A 20,866-nucleotide genomic window follows, 5' to 3' on the forward strand; every position below is an offset into this window, starting at 1 on the left:
GGGGTGAGCAGAGGGAGCCAGCGACAGGTCCCTGGGCCACCCCTGCACCTTAGCTCAGCCTAGCTCCGGGGCTGGGGCGGTGACCAGCTCCCACCCGGCAGGCCCTGCAGCTGACCTAGGCCCCGGTGTAGCCACCTCGCTGCGCATGGAAGAGCTGTGCCCCTGTAATGTCTGTCGTGTAGACATACCCTCTGCATGGGCCTCCCAGCCCCCTTCCTGCACCTGCTCCCTTACTCTGCAAACTCTAACCGGGCAGTGCCTGCCATAACCAGCATCCTGCCCCCATGTCTGCCCAGCCACACAACCCACCCCAAAGTCCATCTGAGTGCTGCCGACCTCTCTGATGTGCGGAGCTGCCACTGTTCCGTCCAGCAGGCCCCTGTAATCAGCTCTTGATCCTTCCATTCTGTTCGTGTTTCTGGGGTGCCCATGGGGCACTCAGCACTGTATGAACACGAGGGAGAGGAAGGTTCTGCGCTAGGGCACTGGCTGGGCAATCTGGGCTTTATTCCCAACTCTGCCACTGCCTCCCTGAGTGACCTTGGGCAATCACTTCATCTCTCTGGCACTGCCTCAGCTTCCCCATCTGTATAATGGGGATAATAATAGTGCCATCTGGCATAGGACATTGTAAAACTATTAATGTGTGTGAGGCATTCAGGGGACTGGATCATGGAAGAAGCCTATCAATAAAAACAGTGAGAGGAAGGTGTCACAGTTCAGGGCACCTGTAATTGTATTTCCCCTTTATGGCCCAGCAAGGGCACCCACTCTAGGATCCTGGTTCCTCAGCCATCACCTCTCTTGGGTGGAGACCCGCATCTCTCTTCCTCCTGACTGGGATATTTCCAGGCTGCACAGTCCCCTGACTATAGTGTGATATCTCCAGCAAGCCAGACTGCCTAAGCAGGCCTGCTTTGCTTCTCTCCTCAGAGACAGTACAGTTACCTAACTGCACAGCTGTTTCTGAGCAAGCACATTTGTTCTGTAGGTAAAAGCATCACAGGAAAACACTAAAAACAACAAAAGAACCTTTATACATGCTAAAAAGCTTACCAGAGACCACCCCCAACTCCAGGAAGGGCTCTGGTTGGTGATCAGTCTTTCGAGGGGTTCTTCTTGTGGTCACAAGTTCATCAAAGCTGCTGAATGTTATGGGAACTCAGTGGGCCAAAGGCCTGCCAACCTTTCCCTAAGGCCTGCCCCTCCTCTGTTTGCTGGATCAGAAAGCAGGCCCCAAGTCAGTAGTAACTCAGGCTGTTTAACCAGAAGTCCTTTCTTTGGCCTGGTCTACACTGGGGGGGGGGGTGTCGATAGCTGAAGTCGAACTACCTTAGTTCGAACTACTTACCCGTCCTCACGGCGCGGGATCGAAGTCCGTGGCCCCCCCGTTGACTCCGCCACTGCCGTTCACGGTGGTGGAGTTCCGGAGTCGACGGGAGCGCGTTCGGGGTTCGATATATCGCGTCTAGATGAGACGCGATATATCGAACTCCGAGAAGTCGATTGCTACCCACCGACCCGGTGGGTAGTATGGACGTACCCTTTGTCCGTTGGTTCCTGGAAAACCCCGTCTGAACCAGTGGGTGTGAGCCTTTTCCCAGGTGGTGAGAGCTCTCTGGAGTTGATAGGACCAGAGTGAATTGTCTTAACAACGTCCCACTGTTCATCATTCCTGGAGGGCTGAGGTTCCCCTGCCTCCATGGGGTTCCGTACAACCCCTCAAGGATACAGAAACACTTGCTTTTCTCAGACACTTAATTCAACAAGGTTGGTCCAGGAGGTTGCAGAATATTGTCATGTCTGTTACCGAAGGCACGAGACCTGCTCATTTACATTCTAATCTATAAATGTGCAGGAATTAAGGAAGAAACAGGCGAGGAGGCAGCTATGTGCTTGACATTTGTACAGTCCGTCAGCACAGTCACAATGGGAGTAATATTTCCACATAACAGCGCTGAAATGCAGCTACCGCGATGCCCAGCAGGCCCTTTATGGGACTAAGAACGCTTCCAAAGGTGCCTTGTAGTGATGGGTGCAGCTCACTGTCACTGGCTGTGCAGCAGCACCACTGGCTGTTGGTTTTATATAGCAGGAAACCGATAGAGGAAGATCTCAGACCAAGGTAAAACTAGGCAAGGAGACGTACGGCGTGTCCATAGGCACTGGCTCCGTGCACGCTCCGGGGCTGGAGCACCCATGGAGGAAAAATGGCATCCATTGGCAGCGCCTCCTATCAGCCCCTGCTCCCTCCCCCGTGTGCCCTGCCGATCAGCTCCTCTCCCTCTTTCCCCAGGCCTCCCATCTGTCATGATCAGCTGTTCTGTGGTGTGCAGGAGGCTCTCGGGGGGAGGAGGCAGGAGCAAAGATGCAGCATGTTTGGGAGAGGGAAGGGGTGGAGTGGACGCAGGGCCTGGGGCAGAGCTGGGGTTAAGTCACCCCCCCCCCCCCTCCGGCACATTGGAAAGTCTGCGCCTGTGGATGTGTCCATGATCACATGATCATACAAACATACCTTCTGGGGGAGTCAATGCACATACCCCCTGAGCACACTTAGACTCACTCGTTTACACACACACAAATTCACACCCTGAAAGAGACACACGCTAGTGCAGATATACAAAGTCACACTTACATGCACTCACAGGCAAGCACACAGATACACACATTTGTGCAGCCACACCTGTGTAGAGAGACACATTTACACACACAAGTGTCACCAAATACAGAAACCCTAGGGCCAAATTTCCAGCAGCACCCAGCTCCCGGTAGCTCCCATGGTGACCAGTTTTTAACCGAGCTCAACACCCAGTGTCCTGAGCTTTTTGGAAGAGCTGGCCCCTAATGTCACAGTACACAAGCAGAGAGCTGTGTACTCCACACACACACACACACACACACACGGGCACGCTCACACATGGGCATATGCAAAGACACGCGCACACGAGCCCCACGTGTATTAAAAAAACCTACCAGTCAATAAACAAGAAGCGGCCACTCTGCCGAGGCGATGTGTGTACTGTTCTGTTTCGCATACACGTCTCTATCTGCTTGTGCCTCTGATCCAGGTTGCTTTGCAAACATCGAGAGCAAACACGTGGACAAGCCATTAAACTGCAGCCCTTCATCACAATGTTTAAGGAAGGCACAAAGGCAATAGTGCCGAGGCCAAGCTGTAATCTTCACAAACCCTGCCGTGGCGCCTGCGGAGGGCTGGATGAGGGAGGCTGGAAATACTTAGGCCTTGTTTACCTGCACACGGCTCCCCCCAGCGCTAGGCTCCTGCTCGGTACGCGGCCTCGGCCCCTGGCGACAGGACCCCTCTGGCCATGCCCCTTGGGGATGGAGGTTCCAGGCTGGCTTTATCCTTCAGAACCTTCCCTCAGTGATCACGATTATTTAATTGTATTGTTCTAGTGCCTAGAAGTCCTAGTCATGGACCGTGAAGCCCTCTTCTCTGGGGGGAGCTCTGCGTGAAATCCCCCAGGGCCAGGCAGCAGTAATCTAATGCAAAGCCGGTTTATTAGGAGCAGAGAGAAAGGCAGTTAAAGCCAAAGATGAGGCTTGCTTAGTGGATCTAGTGGCAGTAATTGTGGTAGGAAATACTGGTATGATGGTAGCACCCTGAGGCTCCATTCAGAATGGGCCCCATTGTGCCTGGTGCTGTACACAAAAGAGACACCCCCTGCTGGCAGGGGAGCAGTCTGAATCACAAGGAGATGGCTACAGCCTACAAGCAAACGGCCCTGGGGAAGACTTGGCCGGCTTGGTTATTTCCACGTACAGAGCCCTGCAATCCGTGGATATCTGCTTTGTATCCGCTGCCCATGTTTGCAGGTGGCGGATCGGATGCGGGTACAAACTTTGTAGCCGTGCCGGGCTCTATCCATGTGTATTCTGTTAAGTGGGGTTATAGCTGGTTAGGAAGGGCACAGAGAAAGGAAAGACAGGAGAGAACAATAGTCAAGCTTGTCACCGGCTGGTTCTGTGCTGGGTGTGGCGAGGGATTTCTCTGGCTGCACATTGAGGGTTTAAACTTTTCTTTAAATCCCATGTTTCTGACTCCTACTTCCTCTTGGGGAGGGGCAGCGCCATTTTCCAATTGCTGTTGGCCTGCATGGACCCAACAATGATCCTCTGCACTATGGTAGCAAACACGGAGGCTGATTGGACTGTATTTCAGGACTCAGAGTTGGATTAATTCAGTTATGGCTTCACCTGCCCCATCCTCGAGCAGATAATGTGTCGGCGAGTCGGCGACAGCAGCTCCTCCAGCAGCAGGACGGTCTTCAGTGGCGGAGGAAATGGGCCAAGCGCACTGAAGAAAAGGAAGACACCCCCCAGGAGCAGCTTCACGCTGTGCACTGCCGACGCGGGAGGGGCTGTTCTGCAGACCGGGGTGAGCAGCAGTGGAAGAGAATTTCCAGCTGGGGAGGGCCCCCTTTTTGGAGATATGTGCGTAGCGGAGCCTGGAGCTGCAGTGGCAGGGTAGCAGCATGTGGGGCCTCGTGCTTGTGGAGAAGCAGCTCGCCATTGCCATCTGGAAGCTGGCCACTGGGGTGGAGCCAACCAGCTTGGCACGGGGAGACTGACTGCAGGTGTGTCATGCCATGGAAGGGGAGCTGTCACTGCGTCCTAAACCCAGTCCGTGCTCAGGAGATTATTGATGGCTTGGTAGGGACTGGATTCCCAAACTAGCTTGGGGCAGCTGATTGGAACTCCCCTACTAGCGTTTGCCCCCGAGTCAGAATTCATCGGCAGAGGGGTATTTCTCCACCATGCCAGGCTCAGAGACATAAATGCTGGGTGCCCTGGAGGGGTCCACAATGCTAGGGTCTGTCAGAACTCAGCTCAGTTTCCATTAAAGGAGTAAAGACAGTTGTCTGCATGAGATTGCTCCGGTTATCCTGTGAGACCCGGCTTATCCTTGGCTTCCCTGGTTAATGAAGCCATTCACAGGAACTGTAGCTGCAGAGTGGTAGTGGAGTGTCCATTTGACAGGCAGGTGGCACTTCTTGTGGACTAGGTTGGAAGCAGCAGGAGAAACCATTCTGACTGTTACAGCAGCATGTTGTGTTCTGCTCAGTATTTGGGAGCATAAGGGAGAGACGGGTGGGAGGATGAAGTGCCATCTCAGACTAAACCAGCAGTTTGAGCAGCTGCCGTGGCGACCCATAGAAAACAGAAACAGCCACAGCAATATTATCAGGGATGCCTGGACAGGTACCTAGGGGCAGATTGTGAGCAGTGCAGTATTGAGCATGGGGTGGGAGGTTGCCTATATATTTCTGTAAAACCCAGAGATTCTTTCAGTTTTATTTTAAGGGTTTTCTGCATTAAATGCAGTGACAAGCCATTATGCTTGAATTTTAAATGGTTTTTCATTATAAACCAACAATCAATTCAGTAGGAAAACAAACATAAAGTTTTACTTGGACCAATAATAACACAACCGTGTTTTAATACTGGCAAAATGCATTTTGAAATAATGTGTTACACTGGAAAGAATCCTTGAAGTAAAACAACATTGGAGCCAAACTGAAAGTGTAACAGTGCAGAGCAGAAGAAAGTTGGCGGGGAGGTCTTCAACCCACACCTCGGCTCTGCCACGTCATTTTCACAGGGCTTCTGGGATTGAGTGACACAGTTCACATTTATCCAGGGGGCTGGAGAGTTCCGAAGAGCTGGGCTAATGGGTGCACCCGAAGGTTGGCTTTGGGAGTGGAATGGCCTCTGGGCACACGGTTCCAGTGGCACAGAAAGGCGGAGTTGCTGGCGTTCCCAGAAACCTGCATTGGCCGCGGGCTGAAGAACATGGCAGGTGCCTGGTGTACAGCCCTGACGTGCCTGCTGCCCTCTCAGCAGCCCGCAATGAAGCCAAGAATGTTGGCTTAGGATTGTCTCCATGAGTTGCTTTTGCATCTTCCTGTCTTTTTTTCATGTTCTCTTTGGCCATGGTGATGTCTTCCCGGGCAACTGCCACAGTCTCCTTGGAGAGTCCGTTTCCTTTCCCTCTGGGTCCACAAATACGACTTCCACTCTCAGCTAGTTTGGTTTTCCTGTGGGGCTCTGCAATGAGCTGCACAAACATCTCACGGAGAGTTCTCCATTTTTACCCCCTCCGCAGTTGAGAGAGGCCCTGTCCTTGAGGGTGTGGGTGTGGCTGTTGCAGGCACCATGGTGGGGGAGTATGAAAAAAACAGTCAGTTACTGTTCATATTCCAGACAGACCATGGTAGTATTTGTTTATGTACATCTGTGCCTCTAGCTCCCTGAGATTCTCACCAGTCTTGGGGGAAACGCAGAGCTAGTAAGTGGTGTGTGTGTGTGTGGAGAGGGTGCTGGATGCACTGGGATTTTTGTGTGTGCAGTTTATATGGTTTGACCTTGCTGCAGTGCCTTGGAGGGTCACAGAGGTGGAATTATGTTCTCGGTCGAAGGAATTAAGCGGGGGGCATTGGGGGGCGAGCTGGCTAGTAATCCCCCTCCCTCCCCTTTAGGCTCGCCTGGCTCTCAGTGGGTGGGTGCCTAGGAAGACGAGGCAATGGGACCGACCAGCGAGATACACTGTGAGGTTATTAATTGGGTTAGTGGGCAGGTGCTGGGTGGGGCTGGTGGCCTGTGACTTACAGGGGGTCAGAGTCAGTGATCTGGCCTTAAACTCTCTGACTGTAAGATGTCCCCAAGAAGCGCTGCAGGAGACGAACGGCACTGCAAGCTGTATCAGGGGGAATCACTGTGTGACTATCCCTGGCACGGCCGGACAAAAATGGAGCAATTTCTCAGGGTTAAGTTCTGTTTTATCTGCAGAGAAAAACAGACTGGGTTCTGCAATGATGGCCGGTGCTTTTCCTGTAAGAATCCATGTTATAGGGGACGTCTACCTCTGCAGGGAGCAGTTGATTTGTATCTTCATAGGCATGTATTGTCCATGTCAACTGAGAACACTAACCAGACACCTGTCCTGGAACTACTGTTTCAATAAGCTGGTGAATTTTGCCCAAGTGAACGTTTTCATTATTCAAATCTGTCCTGGGATGGCGGTGGGGGCTGTGGCTTGTGCCAGGAGCCGGCTGCCATTTTCAGATGGCGAATGAGGGGCTCAGGGGTCAAGGGGATGGTTCACCAGGCAGGACAGATGAGGGGAGGAGCCAGGCTAGATGGGGGCATGAGCCCTCGGTGATGTCCGCATTGCCAAGTGAAATTCTGCCGTGCGTAGAGGTTTGTACAGGTGCTTTCTCTGAGTCAATGGCAAGTGCATGGACCCGGTCATGGATTCCTGAATCCGTTTATTTCCACTATCCACCCACCTGCTTGTGACCTTAAAGCCAGACTTTCCCAACCAGCTCCCCACCTCCAATCGCAACCAGATATCCAAGAGCGCAGTATACTGGGGGCTCAACATTCAAAAATCTCCCCCAAGTTCTGTCGAAAATTTGCCCCCCTGTCATTTGTTAAGGCATCATCAGAGAAAAAACAGCCTCAATGGAAGGAGGCAAAGGAAAAGAAGGACACAGCGGAAGACAAGCAAGTGACTCACAGAAACCAGAGATCGAAATGGTCTTTTAGCGCCTTCCTGGGGCAGTTCTCTGTAGCATATTATTGAAGATTTTGTCCGGGAGTTTTACAGGGCCAGTTCGTGGTGGGTCAGTGACCTGGTATTTTTCCCTGGCGCTTGTAGATCACAATCGAAGCTTTCATTATAAAAAGATGTTCTGTCCAATTGTCATTTAAACTGTGCTCTGGCAGTGGAAAGGGGTTTTAAAGTGGGTGTATCTGTAAGGCTCCTGTACACCCCTCAAGTGCCCATGTATATTTCCTTGGTATATTTCTCCTGGTGAGAATCAGACCCTAAGCCTAGCCCTTAGTTGCAGACGTAACTGTTAAAACATGACCCAACTAAAAACCAATTCAGTGATGTCTGCCTGTGTCTGCAGACACCTGAAACAATAGCGCTGAGGGGTGGGAGCTCTTCCCATTCATCTCAATGCAGTATTGGCTCTGAAGCCTCATGATGACAGACTAAATGTCAACATGGTTCACTGTTTCCCTGCTGATCAAAGCAGGCAGTGCTGGACCTAAGGTGCTGGGTCCTCTGCGCGTCCACCACTGCCCTGTACTAGGGCAAATGTTAGCCCTGCTTTGGGGTGCCTCAGAGAAGCCCTCAGATTGCTGCAGCTGCACTGCTAGCAGCATGGGTTGGCAGAAGCTGCCTACACACAGCACGCAAGGCACGGAGCAGCAAGCCTCAGAAGGCCAGCGTGGGAGGCAGAGGGCCTCAGAAGGAGAGTTTGCTCCCCACAAGACATCTAGCACCCTATGGCCTCCGAAATAACTAGCAAACTGGCATAGAAAAGGGAGGGGAGGAGATTGGTGCTTCTGAGGGGGGTGGGGTGCAAAGTGGGAGCTGTCCAATGGAGGTGGCTAGGGCCGGGTCTGTTCAGTAACACTGGCCCTGAGAACTCTCTCACTGCCCCTTCTGTCTCTGCCAAGCCCCACCGCCTGGTACCCTTAGGTCTGGCACCAGAAGGAAAGGGAATCTCTCACTGTTCCTCCTGGGGGGAGGAGCGGTAGCAAAGCCCTGGTTAAATCTGCACCAGAGCCTAATGGGGAAATAGAATGGGAAGAGCTGTGAGTAAGAATAAAGCCTGTGGGGGAGGGAGAAATTTTACTGGAAAAAAATGGAATCACACAATGGAGCATCAGGGCTATGGATTTTCTGTGCACTTCAGTTCAGAGGGAAGTGGTGGCACTACAAATATTGGGGAAGAAAAACAGATGGGTTTTGAAAATGGGTCTGGCTGCTTTTTGCAGGCCTTTTGCAAAGACTATATATGGAGATTTTATTCTCAGCTTCTGCTGGAGATTACTGGCCAGCAAGCGTTCACACGTTGCTATTTTATGATTTCGTTTCAGAACTGATTTGAGCTGAGCTACTTTGAAATTGCCGCATTAACGATATGATAACATTGTTTGCAAAGCAGCCACCTATAGCTGTACACGGCGACAGATTCATCACAGTCCCGCAGCGCAATAGCCCTGTTGTGGCTATTGACTCCAGAGCACTACGCTGACTAACGATCGGCTTTGCTAGCTCGTGCCCTGAATCTGACACAGATGGCAGCCCATTGGCCACGTTGCAATGGCCACCTGTGATCGAAAGTCGACATTGCTCCATAGTTGAATGCTCTCTGCAGCTGGGAGGTCAGTATATTGTCATGTTTTGTGAGGCCATGGATTAGCTGCCTTTTATTTTACAGCTTCAGTTTACACCGTTGCTTTAAAAACTAGGGAAATTCACACAGGGCTAGATCCACACAGGGCCTGGACCCTGGCAGGAAGACAGGCGGGGATGCCAAGGCTGAGAATCCTGCTGGGGCTTTGGGCTAGTGAGGACAATGAGCACAACTCCTTAGCTGGGGGGCATCAGCAGAACTTAGCCGGCTTTGCACCTGCCACCCAGCGGATGCCTCTGTGCCCAGAGGACTGTAGGCGCTGGCAGGGTTGGGCAGCGGCTGAACGGTGGTTTTGAGAATGTCAGTAGCTCCTAAACAGGGCCGGCTCTGGCTTTTTTGCTGCCCCAAGCAAAAAAAAAACAAAAAACCCCTGCGGGGCAGCTGGAGCAGGGGGACTCCCTGTGCTGCAGACGTGCAGCAGCGTGCGCGCCTGGTCTAGCGGGGGAGGGGAGGGGATGGAGAGGAGGAGGGAGTGGGGGGAGAGAGAGAAGGGGAGTGGCCAGGGCTTCAGCGGGGTGCTTGCCACACGGCCCCTCCTGCCACGCCGCTCCGGTCAGCTGGGAGGGAAGGACGCGGGCTGCCCTGCCGAGTTTGCTGCAGGGCGCTGCCCTCCTCCGCACCGCCGCCCCCTACAGGGTGGTCAGAGCGGCGAACCAAAAAGAAAAAGAAGAAAAAAGGGCGGCCGGAATGCTGCCCCTTGGAATATGCCTCCCCAAGCACGAGCTTGCTCAGCTGTTGCCTGGAGCCGGCCCTGCTCCTAAATGTTAGACTTCAGCATGTCTACATCCCTGTGTGGATCTAGCCCCCAGACCTTAACTCTGACACTGAGACAAGAAGGAGACAGCTATTAACAGCATGGCCCCTTCGAGGAAATAGTTCTCTCCAGATTCCTTAGAAATAAAGAACAACTCTTAACCTACGTCTCCTTCTGTGTATGTGATCGCAGGGAGGGTGCCCGGTGCATAGCTCAGAAAGCCGGGGATGGTAATAACGTGTTCTGGAAGGAGGCTGGCAGCGGGGAAGAGTTCCGCGGTTCTATACTGCTGCAGGTAAAGCCAGGCCAGTGTGGCTGTGATCTCAGGTGTTTAGTTCTAAGCTTTTCAGCACGGGAGGAAAATCATATTACGGTAAAGTAGAGCAGCCTTAACTCATGACTTTTTTTTTTAAGGCCTGACCACCAGCCAGGCTGTCTCACTGCAACTCCTCTGGGTGAGCCATGAGCATCGGCACAGCACCTTTGCTACCCCAGACGCTCAAAAACTGAGGCTCAACTGTTAAGAAGTTAAATGTCCCTATCTTGACCAAGGGGAGCTAGCGAACAGGGGACCACCAACAGGGGAATTTGAGAGGGGTTGAAGGAGATCCCCCTCCTGAACGAACAAGGTGCGAGTACTAACTTGGGGTGAGTGAATTTGTTTCGCTAATTGTGTTTTTCTTTCTCTTTCAGGTTATTTCAGTTATTTCAGTTACTGGGTCAGTTGGGATTGTGTGTCTGGGGACTGTTGGAGCCTTTGTTCCCTTTGATCAGCCTCAATCAGCCTTGTGATCACCCCCCCCCCCCGTGTGATTAACGAGGGGGTAGGGCTGACCTAGGAGAGAAGAACTTAAAAGCCAGAGGCTAAGCAACCAAGGGGCGCTAGGAAACAGGGGAGTTTGAGAGGGAGTTTGTGGGAGGGAGGAAGGGCCGCATCGCCAGTGCCAACACTGCCCATGTCTCCTCTACCTGCACCTGTATCAAGACAGAGAACTTAACCATGGATGCTTCTACCCAGATCCTGCTGTGGACTTACAAAGACTGTGGTCTTCATTTTCCACTCACAGAAAGCCAGGCTGGGGGGGACCATCCAGTGTGAGCGGTGCCTGCTGGTGGAATCTCTCAGGAAGCAGGTGGGAGAGCTACAGGAGGAGGTGGCTAGGCTGAGGAGCATCCGTGCCCACGAGGAATTCCTCGAGAGTATTCATATAGAGATATCCAAGGCTGAGGAAGCTATCCAGCTAGAGGACTATTGTCACACCACCGGGTGAGGAGGATATGGCTCTGTCACAGGGAGGACACTAGCTACTGGTTACTTCTGGCAGCAGGCAGTGCTCCACTTCTACTCCCAACCCACCCACCATGGTGACGGAAAACTGATATGCTGCCCTGGCAACAAGCGATGAGGAATCACCCCCAAAGGTGGAGGAGGAGAAGCCATGTACCTCCAAGGCTGGGAGTATCGCAGCCACCACTCCTAGGAGGAAGCGTAGGGTAGTGGTGGTGGGTGACTCTCTTCTGAAGGGGACGGAGTCACTCATCTGTTGCCTGGGACATGGCATCCCAGGAGGTATTCTGTCTGCCAGGGCCCCGTATCCGAGACATTACGGTGGGATTGTTGAGGATCATCTGGCCCTCTGACTATTACTCCATGCTACTCATCCATGTGGGCACTAATGATACTGCGAGGTATGACCCTCAGCAGATCATCAGTGACTATAGGGCTCTGGGGGTAAGGGTGAAGGAGTTGGGAGCACAGGTGGTGTTCTCTTCTATCCTTCTGGACAAGGGTAGGGGTCCAGGCAGAGACAGATGCATCCTGGAGGTGAATGCCTGGCTGCGAAGATGTCACCAGGAGAGCTTTGGTTTCCTTGACCACGGGATGCTATTCCAGGAAGAACTGCTAAGCAAAGATGGGGTCCACCTACCGAGGAAGGGGAAGAGCATATTTGGATACAGACCGGCTAAACTTGTGAGGAGGGCTTTAAACTAGGTTCGAAGGGGGCAGGTGACCAAGCCCACAGGTAAGTCAAAAACATGGAGACCTGGGAGAAGGATCGGAATTTGGGGGGAGCATGGGCTGTTGTAGCAGGGATAAGGGAGAGACAAGACAGAACTTGGGGGGAGGGAATCAAACCAGTATCTTAGATGTCTATACTAATCCGAGAAGTATGGGAAATAAGCAGGAAGAAGTCAAAATGCTAGTAAATAAACACAACTATGAGATAGTTGGCATCACAGAGACTTGGTGGGATAATACGCATGACTGGAATATTGGTATAGAAGGGTACAGCTTGCTCAGGAAGGACAGGCAGGGAACAAGGGGAGGAGGTGTTGCCTTATGTATTAAAATATATACACTTGGACGGAGGTTGAGATGGAAATAGGAGACAGACTTGTTGAAAGTTTCTAGGTAAGGATAAAAGGGTAAAAACAAGGGTGATGTCATGGTAGGGATCTACTACAGACCACCTAACCAGGAAGAAGAGGTGGATGCAAGGGCGGCTCCAGACCCCAGCATGCCAAGCGCGTGCTTGGGGTGGCATGCCATGGGGGCGGGGCCCTGCCCCCCACCGAGAGGGCAGCAGGTGTGTGGTCCCCCCCCGGCGTGGCAGCAGCCAGTCCTGGAGCCGCTGCCGAGCGGACGGTCCGGACTCCTGCAGCACGCCCGTCCACCACCGAGCGACCGAGCCCGGGACGACAGAGCGGCGCGCGCGCCATGCCACCCTGCTTGGGGAAATGAAGAAAGAGGTGGATGAGGCTTTTTTTAAACAACTAACAAAATCATCACAAGCACAGGACTTGGTGGTGATGGGGGACTTCAACTACCCAGACATCTGTTGGGAAAATAACACAGCAGGGCACAGATTATCATACAACTTCTTGGAATGTATTGGGGACAATTTTTTATTTCAGAAGGTGGAGAAAGCTACTAGGAGAGAGGCTGTTCTAGATTTGATTTTGACAAACAGGGAGAAACTGGTTGAGAATTTGAACATGTAAGGCAGCTTGGGTGAAAGTGATCATGAAATGATACGAGTTCATGATTATAAGGAATGGTAGGAGAGACAAAAGCACAATAAAGATAATGGATTTCAAGGCAGACTTTAGCAAACTCGGGGAGTTGGTAGATAAGATCCCATGGGAAGCAAGTCTAAGGGAAAAACAATTGAAGACAGTGGCAGTTTTTCAAAGAAACATTACTAAGGACACAAGATCAAACTATCCCACTGCGTAGGAAAGACAGGAAGTCTGGCAGGAGACCACCCTGGCTTAACCAGGAGATCTTCAATGATCTGAAACTCAAAAAAGAGTCCTACAAAAAGTGGAAAATAGGTCAAATTACAAAGGATGAATATAAGCAAATAACAAGTATGAAGGGACAAAATTAGAAAGGCCAAGGCATAAAACAAGATCAAACTAGCTAAAAACACAATGGAGAACAAGAAAACATTCTACAAATACATTAGAAGCAAGAGGAAGACCAAGGACAGGGTAGGATTGTTACTCAATGAGAGGTGGAAAATAACAGAAAATGTGGAAATGGCAGAGGTGCTTACTGATGTCTTTGTTTCGGTTTTCACCAAGAAGGTCGGTGGTGATTGGACATCTAACATAGTAAATGTCAGTGAAAATGAGGTAAGATCAGAGGCTAAAATAGGAAAAGAACAAGTTAAAAATGACTTAGACAAGTTACATGTCTTCAAGTCACCAGGGCCTGATGAAATGCATCCTAGAATACTCAAGGAGCTGGCTGAGGAGATATCTGAGCCATTAGTGATTTTTTTTGAAAAGTCATGGAAAGATTCCAGAAGACTGGAAAAGGGCAAATACAGTGCCCATCTAAAGGGAAATAAGGACAGCCAGGGGAATTACAGACCAGTCAGCTTAACTTCTGTACCCGGAAAATAATGGAGCAAGTAATTAATCAATTTGCAAACATCTAAAAGATAAGGTGATAAGTAACAGTCAGCATGGATTTGTCAAGAACAAATCATGTCAAACCAACCTGATAGGTTCCTTTGACAGGGTAACAAGTCTTGTGGATAGGAGGGAAGCAGTAGACGTGGTATATCTTGACTTTTGATACTATCTCATTATTCTGGGATATATTAGCAGGAGTGTTGTAAGCAAGACACGAGAAGTAATTCTTCTGCTCTACTCCATGCTGATTAGGTCTCAACTGGAGTATTGAGTCCAGTTCTGGGTGCCACATTTCAGGAAAGATGTGGACAATTGGAGAAAGTCCAGAGAAGAGCAACAAAAATGATTACAGGTCTAGGAAACATGACCTATGAGGGAAGATTGAAAAAATTGGGTTTGTTTAGTCTGGAGAAGAGAAGACTGAGAGGAGACATGATAACAGTTTTCAAGTACATAAAAGGTTGTTACAAGGAGGAGGGAGAAGAATTGTTCTTCTTAACCTCTGAGGACAGGACAAGAAGCAATGGGCTTAAATTGCAGCAAGGGAGGTTTAGGTTGGACATTAGGAAAACCTTCCTAACTGTCAGAGTGGTTAAGCACTGGAATAAATTGCCCAGGGAGGTTGTGGAATCTCCATCATTGGAGATTTTTAAGAGCAGGTTGGACAAACCCCTGTCAGGGATGGTCTAGATAATAGTTGGTCCTGCCATGAGTGCAGGGGACTGGACTAGATGACCTCTCGAGGTCCCTTCCAGGCCTATGATTCTATCTCACCACAAGGTGTCACTCTTACCCCACACCATGAGCAGCCGGGTCATTTTCCCAGAGCCACAGTCCCATAGCAGCTCTTCGCAGCTCAGGATCTGCAGACAGATGAGTGAGAACCTGAGCAATTGCATCTGGGAGTCCTAGGTGGCAGAAGTCTGTGTTAGACTGTTAAAGCCACCCCCAAGGGCTGTACTTGTGTAGGGGTTAGGGGCACAGAAGAGATTTCAGGGGTTGGGGTACAGGAGGGGGTGCGGTGCAGAGGTGGGATGCAGGAGGGGGTGCATAGGTTAGGGGTGAAGAAGGTGTTGCAGGGATTAGGGGCACAGGAGGCAGTGTAGGGGTAGGAGCACAGTGTAGGGATTAGGGGCACAGGAGGGGGCAGCGTGCAGGAGTTACGGGCGCAGGGATGCTGGGGAGCCCAAGGGGGCCAGGGGCACCAAAATGAAAGTTCGCCCAGGGCAGCATTTTCCCTAAGGCCGGCCCTGGGCGGGGGAGAGAGGCTCAGGCCAGGTCCATAGAATCATAGAATCTCAGGGTTGGAAGGGACCTCAGGAGGTCCATGTGCAGGGAGTGGAGGGGTTGCCAGTTTTGGTTGGATGTATTCCTGGAAATGTCATCACATGACATAATCTTTAATGAGAGTTTCATCTTTAATTCCTGGAGACTGCAGGCCAATCCTGGAGGGTTGGCAACCCTAGTGTGGGAGGGGGGACTGAGGAGAGGGGTTTGGGTGAGTGGCTCAGGCAGGTCGGGGTGGCGGGAATGTACTTACCCTACTACAGCCGGCTTCCGGCTTCTGGCCTGGCCAGGAGGTGGGGCCTCCGAAAGGGAAGAGGAGGAGCAGGGCAGGCATTCTGGGATCCTGTGGGGGGCCCTGTTGGCCCGTGCAGTAATCCGCCACTGCTCCCAGTATCCCCCTGCAGTGTCCAGCCCCTCTGCCAGGCCTGGTGGGTGGAGCAGAGGCTGATGGGTCATGGATGTTGGTTGCTGGCTCCCATGAGCACTCCATCCTCCCAGTTTAGGAGGTACAGGAGCTTCTCTCAGAGGATCTTGGAACCAAAGATTTGATTCACAAGGTATTCTTCCTGACCTCGCACCACGACCAGACAGGGCCGCCCGGGGGGGGAGGGGGGAAGTGGGGCAATTTGCCCCAAGCCCCGCAGGGGCCCCCATGAAAATGTCTGAGGCTCCCCCCCAGCCTCACCCCCGCCTTCCCCCATCCCCAGGTGCCTCAGCGCACCGCGTCCAGGAGCGGCCCTGGACAGAGCTAAAGCGGTGTGGCTCCAGCAGGGCCTGAGCTCCTCCCGCTCAAAGCCGTGTGGTAAGGGGGCGGGGCCTGAGCTCCTCCCGCTCGGAGCCGCGTGGTAAGGGGGCAGGGCCTGAGCTCCTCCCGCTCGGAGCCGCGTGGTAAGGGGGCGGGGCCTGAGCTCCTCCCGCTCGGAGCCGCGTGGTAAGGGGGTGGGGCTGCGAGCTGCAGCCAAGCAGCGGGAGCTCAGGTTCTGCTGGGGCCATGCCGCTGCAGCCCTGTCCAGGGCCGCTCCTGGACGCGGCGCGCTGAGGCTCCGGGAGGGGGGGAGGCAGGGGTAAGCGGCATGATAAGGGGGCCGAGGCCAGGGGGGTTGGATAAGGGGCAGGGAGTCCCGGGAAAAGTCAGGGGACAGGGAGAGGGCAGAGGTTTTGGGGAGGCAGTCAGGGGATAGGGAATGGGGAGTTGGATCATGGGCGTTCTGGGGGTCTGTTAGGACTTGGTGGAAGTGTGTGGATAGGGGTCAGGGCAGTCAGGGGACAGGGAGCAGGGGGGTATGGTGTGGGGGTGGGGTCTCGGGGTGGTAGTTGGGGGGCATCTCGGAGGTGATGGTGAGAGAACAAGGAGCAGGAGGGGTTGGGGATTCTGAGGGGGGCAGTTTGTGGGCAGGAAGTTGGTGGGGGTCGGATATGGGGCAGGGCCAGGCTGTTTGGGGAGGCTCAGCCTTCCCTACCCTAAAAGCTCAGTCAGCAGTTTGAGGCTTGCAGACAGCTATTTAACACAAAGAGCCAAGCTGTTATCTTTTCCCTTAAGGCTGCCATCCCTTTCACTTCTCAAATGCCAAATTATAGTCTACATTTAATTTCAGTGCCATAGGGAGATTCATGTCGGGGAGGGTAGCGTCATTAAAATTAGCCACTTTAGATTAACAGTGATAGAGCCAAGAAAGCCAGGGGGGAGGGATCACATGAGAAGAGCAATATCCCACACCACCTACCTCCTTCCCAACCCTACCAAGGGAGACCCCCCACCTCCCCTGCATTCCCCGAGGCTCCAGAGGGGTTAATTCAGTGGTTCTCAAACTTTTGTCCTGGTGACCCCTTTCACATAGCAAACCTCTGAGTGCGACCCCCCACTTATAAATTAAAAACACTTTTTTATATATTTAACACTATTATAAATGCTGGAGGCAAAGAGGGGTTTGAGGTGGAGGCTAACAGCTCGCAACCCCCAGTAATAACCTCATGACCCCATGAGGGGTCCCGACCCCCAGTTTGAGACCCCCTGGGTTAATTTGAATTTAAGCACCCTGTGTCCATTCACATGCATGTGCTATTTTGAGCATTTCAGTTTTCACAACATAGGCTCATCCCAGATTCTGGAACAAGCTCAAATGCTCAGTTCGTGGAGTATGTACATAAGTTATACTAAAGAAAAAACCCACAGTAACCGTCTCCAGTTTGTGAAGGACCCCATCAATCCAGTCTCTAGGAAACAGATAAATTCATGGAGGTTAAGTCCATTAATGGCTATTAGCCAGGATGGGTAAGGAATGGTGTCCCTAGCCTCTGTTTGTCAGAGAGTGGAGATGGATGGCAGGAGAGCGCGATCACTTGATCATCACCTGTTAGGTTCACTCCCTCTGGGGCAGTTGGCATTGGCCATTGTCAGTAGACAGGATATTGGGCTGGATGGACCTTTGGTCTGACCCAGTATGGCTGTTCTTATGTTCTAACCTAAAGTTATGGAGACAGATATGAGTCAAGGAAGCCAGCAGAGTATCAGAACCTGGAAAAATCTCTGACTGGATGGGCTCAGGCGTTTGGTCACAAGCTGAGGTGGTTCGAAAGTTTTGGATTTTTATTAAGCAGAATTTTTGTATTGTTTCTTTAAACAATCAAACACAGCAAGCAGCAAATATTTGGCCACACACTTCTGAAACCCCAAACCATGTTCAGGTTTTGGCAGATTAATTTCAGTTTTTCAATTATAAAAAACCCCAACAAACTTTGAAGGAAAGCAGACTTCGTCCATGATTTTTTCTGCTTTTTAAAAACCCCTAGTTTTCGATCCAAAAAAAGTTTTGATGGAAAATATTTGTCCAACTCTTTTAATGAGCTTTAGTACCTTTTAGACTCACTGGCGCGGGGCCTCCTGCTGGTCATCCTGGGAATTAGTTCTTCCAGCCCAGTGTCTCCTCTGCAGGCCGGTGTCTCGCCTGCCGCTGGCCCCCGTGTCCCTCCCAGACCCCGGTGCCCCCTGTGTCTGGGTTCTGCCCCCAGAAACAACCCAAATCGGGGTCTCCCCTCCCAGGGGAACCCCCAACCCTCTATCCCCACCTTGCCTCAATGGTAACTGCCAGTCATCGTCTAGCCCCTTCTCACTGGGGCAGACACAGTCTGTAAACTGTTCTTCATCAGCAAGGGGGTTAGGACCTGCTGCTTCTGCCTATTGCTGGGCAGCCCCAGTACCCTTTTGGCCTTTTAGCAAGGCCTGCAGCCTGGGGTTTGACTAGGCTGGAGCTCCCCAGCTCCGTCTGCCCTTGCCCAGCCCTGCTCCACCTCAGGGACCCTTCTCAGCTCCTAGGCAGTCCAGTCTTCTCTCTCTACAGCTAGCGAGAGAGGGTTCCCTTTCAGCCTCTGGCCCTCAGCCCTCTTACAGCGCTAGCTGTGGCCTGACTGGGGCATGGTCCCAGCAGTGGCTGCTTCCCCTAATCAGCCTAGCTCTCCACAGCCGCAGCCCTCTTCAGGGCAGGAGCGGGGTGACCACCCCGCTACACCTTGCATACTACTGAAGTCAGACTAATAGATCTGTAGTAGCCTGGATCACTTTTTTGCCCTTTCTTAAATATAGGTCCAGCATCCGCTATTCTCTAGTCACACAGTGGGAAAGGGCTTTACAGTAAGAGATTTAAATTCAATCTGACTAATTTATCATAAAGAAAATGAGAGGTAATCTGAGGAGTGGGCGGGTAAGGTTCTGTGCAGGAGGCCAGACTAGATGATCATGATGGTCCCTTCTGACCTTAAAGTCTTTGAGTACCACCCTCCAATTTGATAGATTTATTAAAATTCCTCGCTACTGGACTTGCAGTCTCATGTGCCAGTTCTTTCAGTTTTCCCAGATTACCCAGTTCTCCTGCATTGGGCGCGACGAGTTTTGCTTCCTCCTCAGATGCAGTGACTTCCATTTCTATGCTCATTCCCATTCGCCTTTGTTCCCATGTTTTACATCATCATCCTTATGGAAAATGGAGCAGCTAAACCAAATATTGTTTTTGTCTGTGCTATTGCTTGCCTGTAATAAGGCCTGGTTCTTCAGCTCAAGCCTTATTCTCTTACACACAGAAGTCCCATGTTCAGTCCTCCCAGATGACCCAAACAGGGACAGTTACATGTGGCTGCGCTTTCTGTAACCACTAGACCACAATACACCTCCCAGAGCCAGGAATAGAAACCAGGTATCCTCATGCCCTACATCCCAGCTCTGTCCCACAAATACGGTTTTGTAGCCTACTGGCCAGGGATATGCTGTTTCTTACAGTATGGGGAGGTCCCAGTGTTGCCAACATCAAAGCTCAGGTTTTCACCAGTCACTTGTGAAAAGTAGCCCACAGCTGACCAAACAATAGTTTATTTCTGAAAGTCTGAATCCTCCCCGTTTAAAAGAAATCACCAACGTTGGCAACTTGGTGCAGCAGCCGATGTGGCTGCGCATTCAAAAAGCCACCAGGTGGCAGCAAAGAGACAGGGACTGAGGACTCCTTAAAATCGCCCACATGTCACCAAAAGGAAGGAATTTGTAGCCCCAAAAGTCGCCTGTTACCGATTCAAGATTTTCGTTGCCTCGGCCTTTCAAAAGTAGGCCAGCCGGGAACAAACTGCCAAGGAAAATAGTCAGCTTTCATTCTGCCGCTGACAGAGAAGACAAAGTCTGTGCTGTGGATTTCAAGGCCTGAGTGTTCAAACCCATCTGATGATCCATGTGACAGTGAAACAATCTCCATCTGGGTATAAAAATTGTAACACTGACAGGGCCGGCTCTAGGTTTTTTGTCACCCCAAGCAAAAAAAAATTTTGGCTGCCCCCACCCCAGCTCTGGGTTCGCCCCTGCTGCCCCAGCCCTGGGCTCTCCCCCCCCCCACACCTGCACCCCCTGCTGTCCCAGCTCTGGGCCTCCCCCCCACCTGCACCCCCCTGCTGCCCCAGCTCTGGGCTCTCCCCCCACACACACCCCGTGCTGCCCCAGCTCTGGACTCCCCCCTTCCCCTCCACCAGTGCCTCCCCACCCACACACAGCCCTGGGCTCTGCCCCCCTCCACCCGCACCCCCTGCTGCCCCAGTCCTGGGTCTCCCCCCCACACACACACTTGCACCCTCCTTCCGCCCCAGCCCTGGGTCACTGGTAACTCACTCCCAGGGCGGGTCATTCAGCAGGAATTTTGGATGTGCACAGAACACAGACAGGATTGGTTCCCATATGGTTACAGAACTGCAGTAAAGTGGAACAATTTTCAGCTTGTGTGATTGGAGGAGATCTGGATGCATATTATAAGACTGTCCTCTGTAAATGAGGAAAAGTTGAGGTGCCTTTATTATTCTTTTGTTCCACTCTTTCTTTCTACAGGGAATTTGCCAATGCAATAGCACTGCCTTCCTTTTAAATAAATAAAACAAACAAACAAAAAAAAGGCAATGGCTGTTGAAAATAGCAATCCCAGTCCTAGTTAGCACTGGGAAGCATTTCTTGCTCAATTTTATCCTACTTTTTCTACAGCAAGTTACAGTGGATCAGTATATTTGATTTGGGAGAAATGAAGTAACAGCTGCCCAAATTGAGCTTGAGCACTCCTGAATTTAGAGGTGTTCAAATCTGGAAGGCAGGTGCTAGATTCCCTTTCTGAACATTAGCTAACTCTGGAAAGGAAAAGTCAATTTC

This window comes from Mauremys reevesii, linkage group 17, assembly GCF_016161935.1.
Source record: "Mauremys reevesii isolate NIE-2019 linkage group 17, ASM1616193v1, whole genome shotgun sequence".
NCBI lineage: Eukaryota > Metazoa > Chordata > Testudines > Geoemydidae > Mauremys > Mauremys reevesii.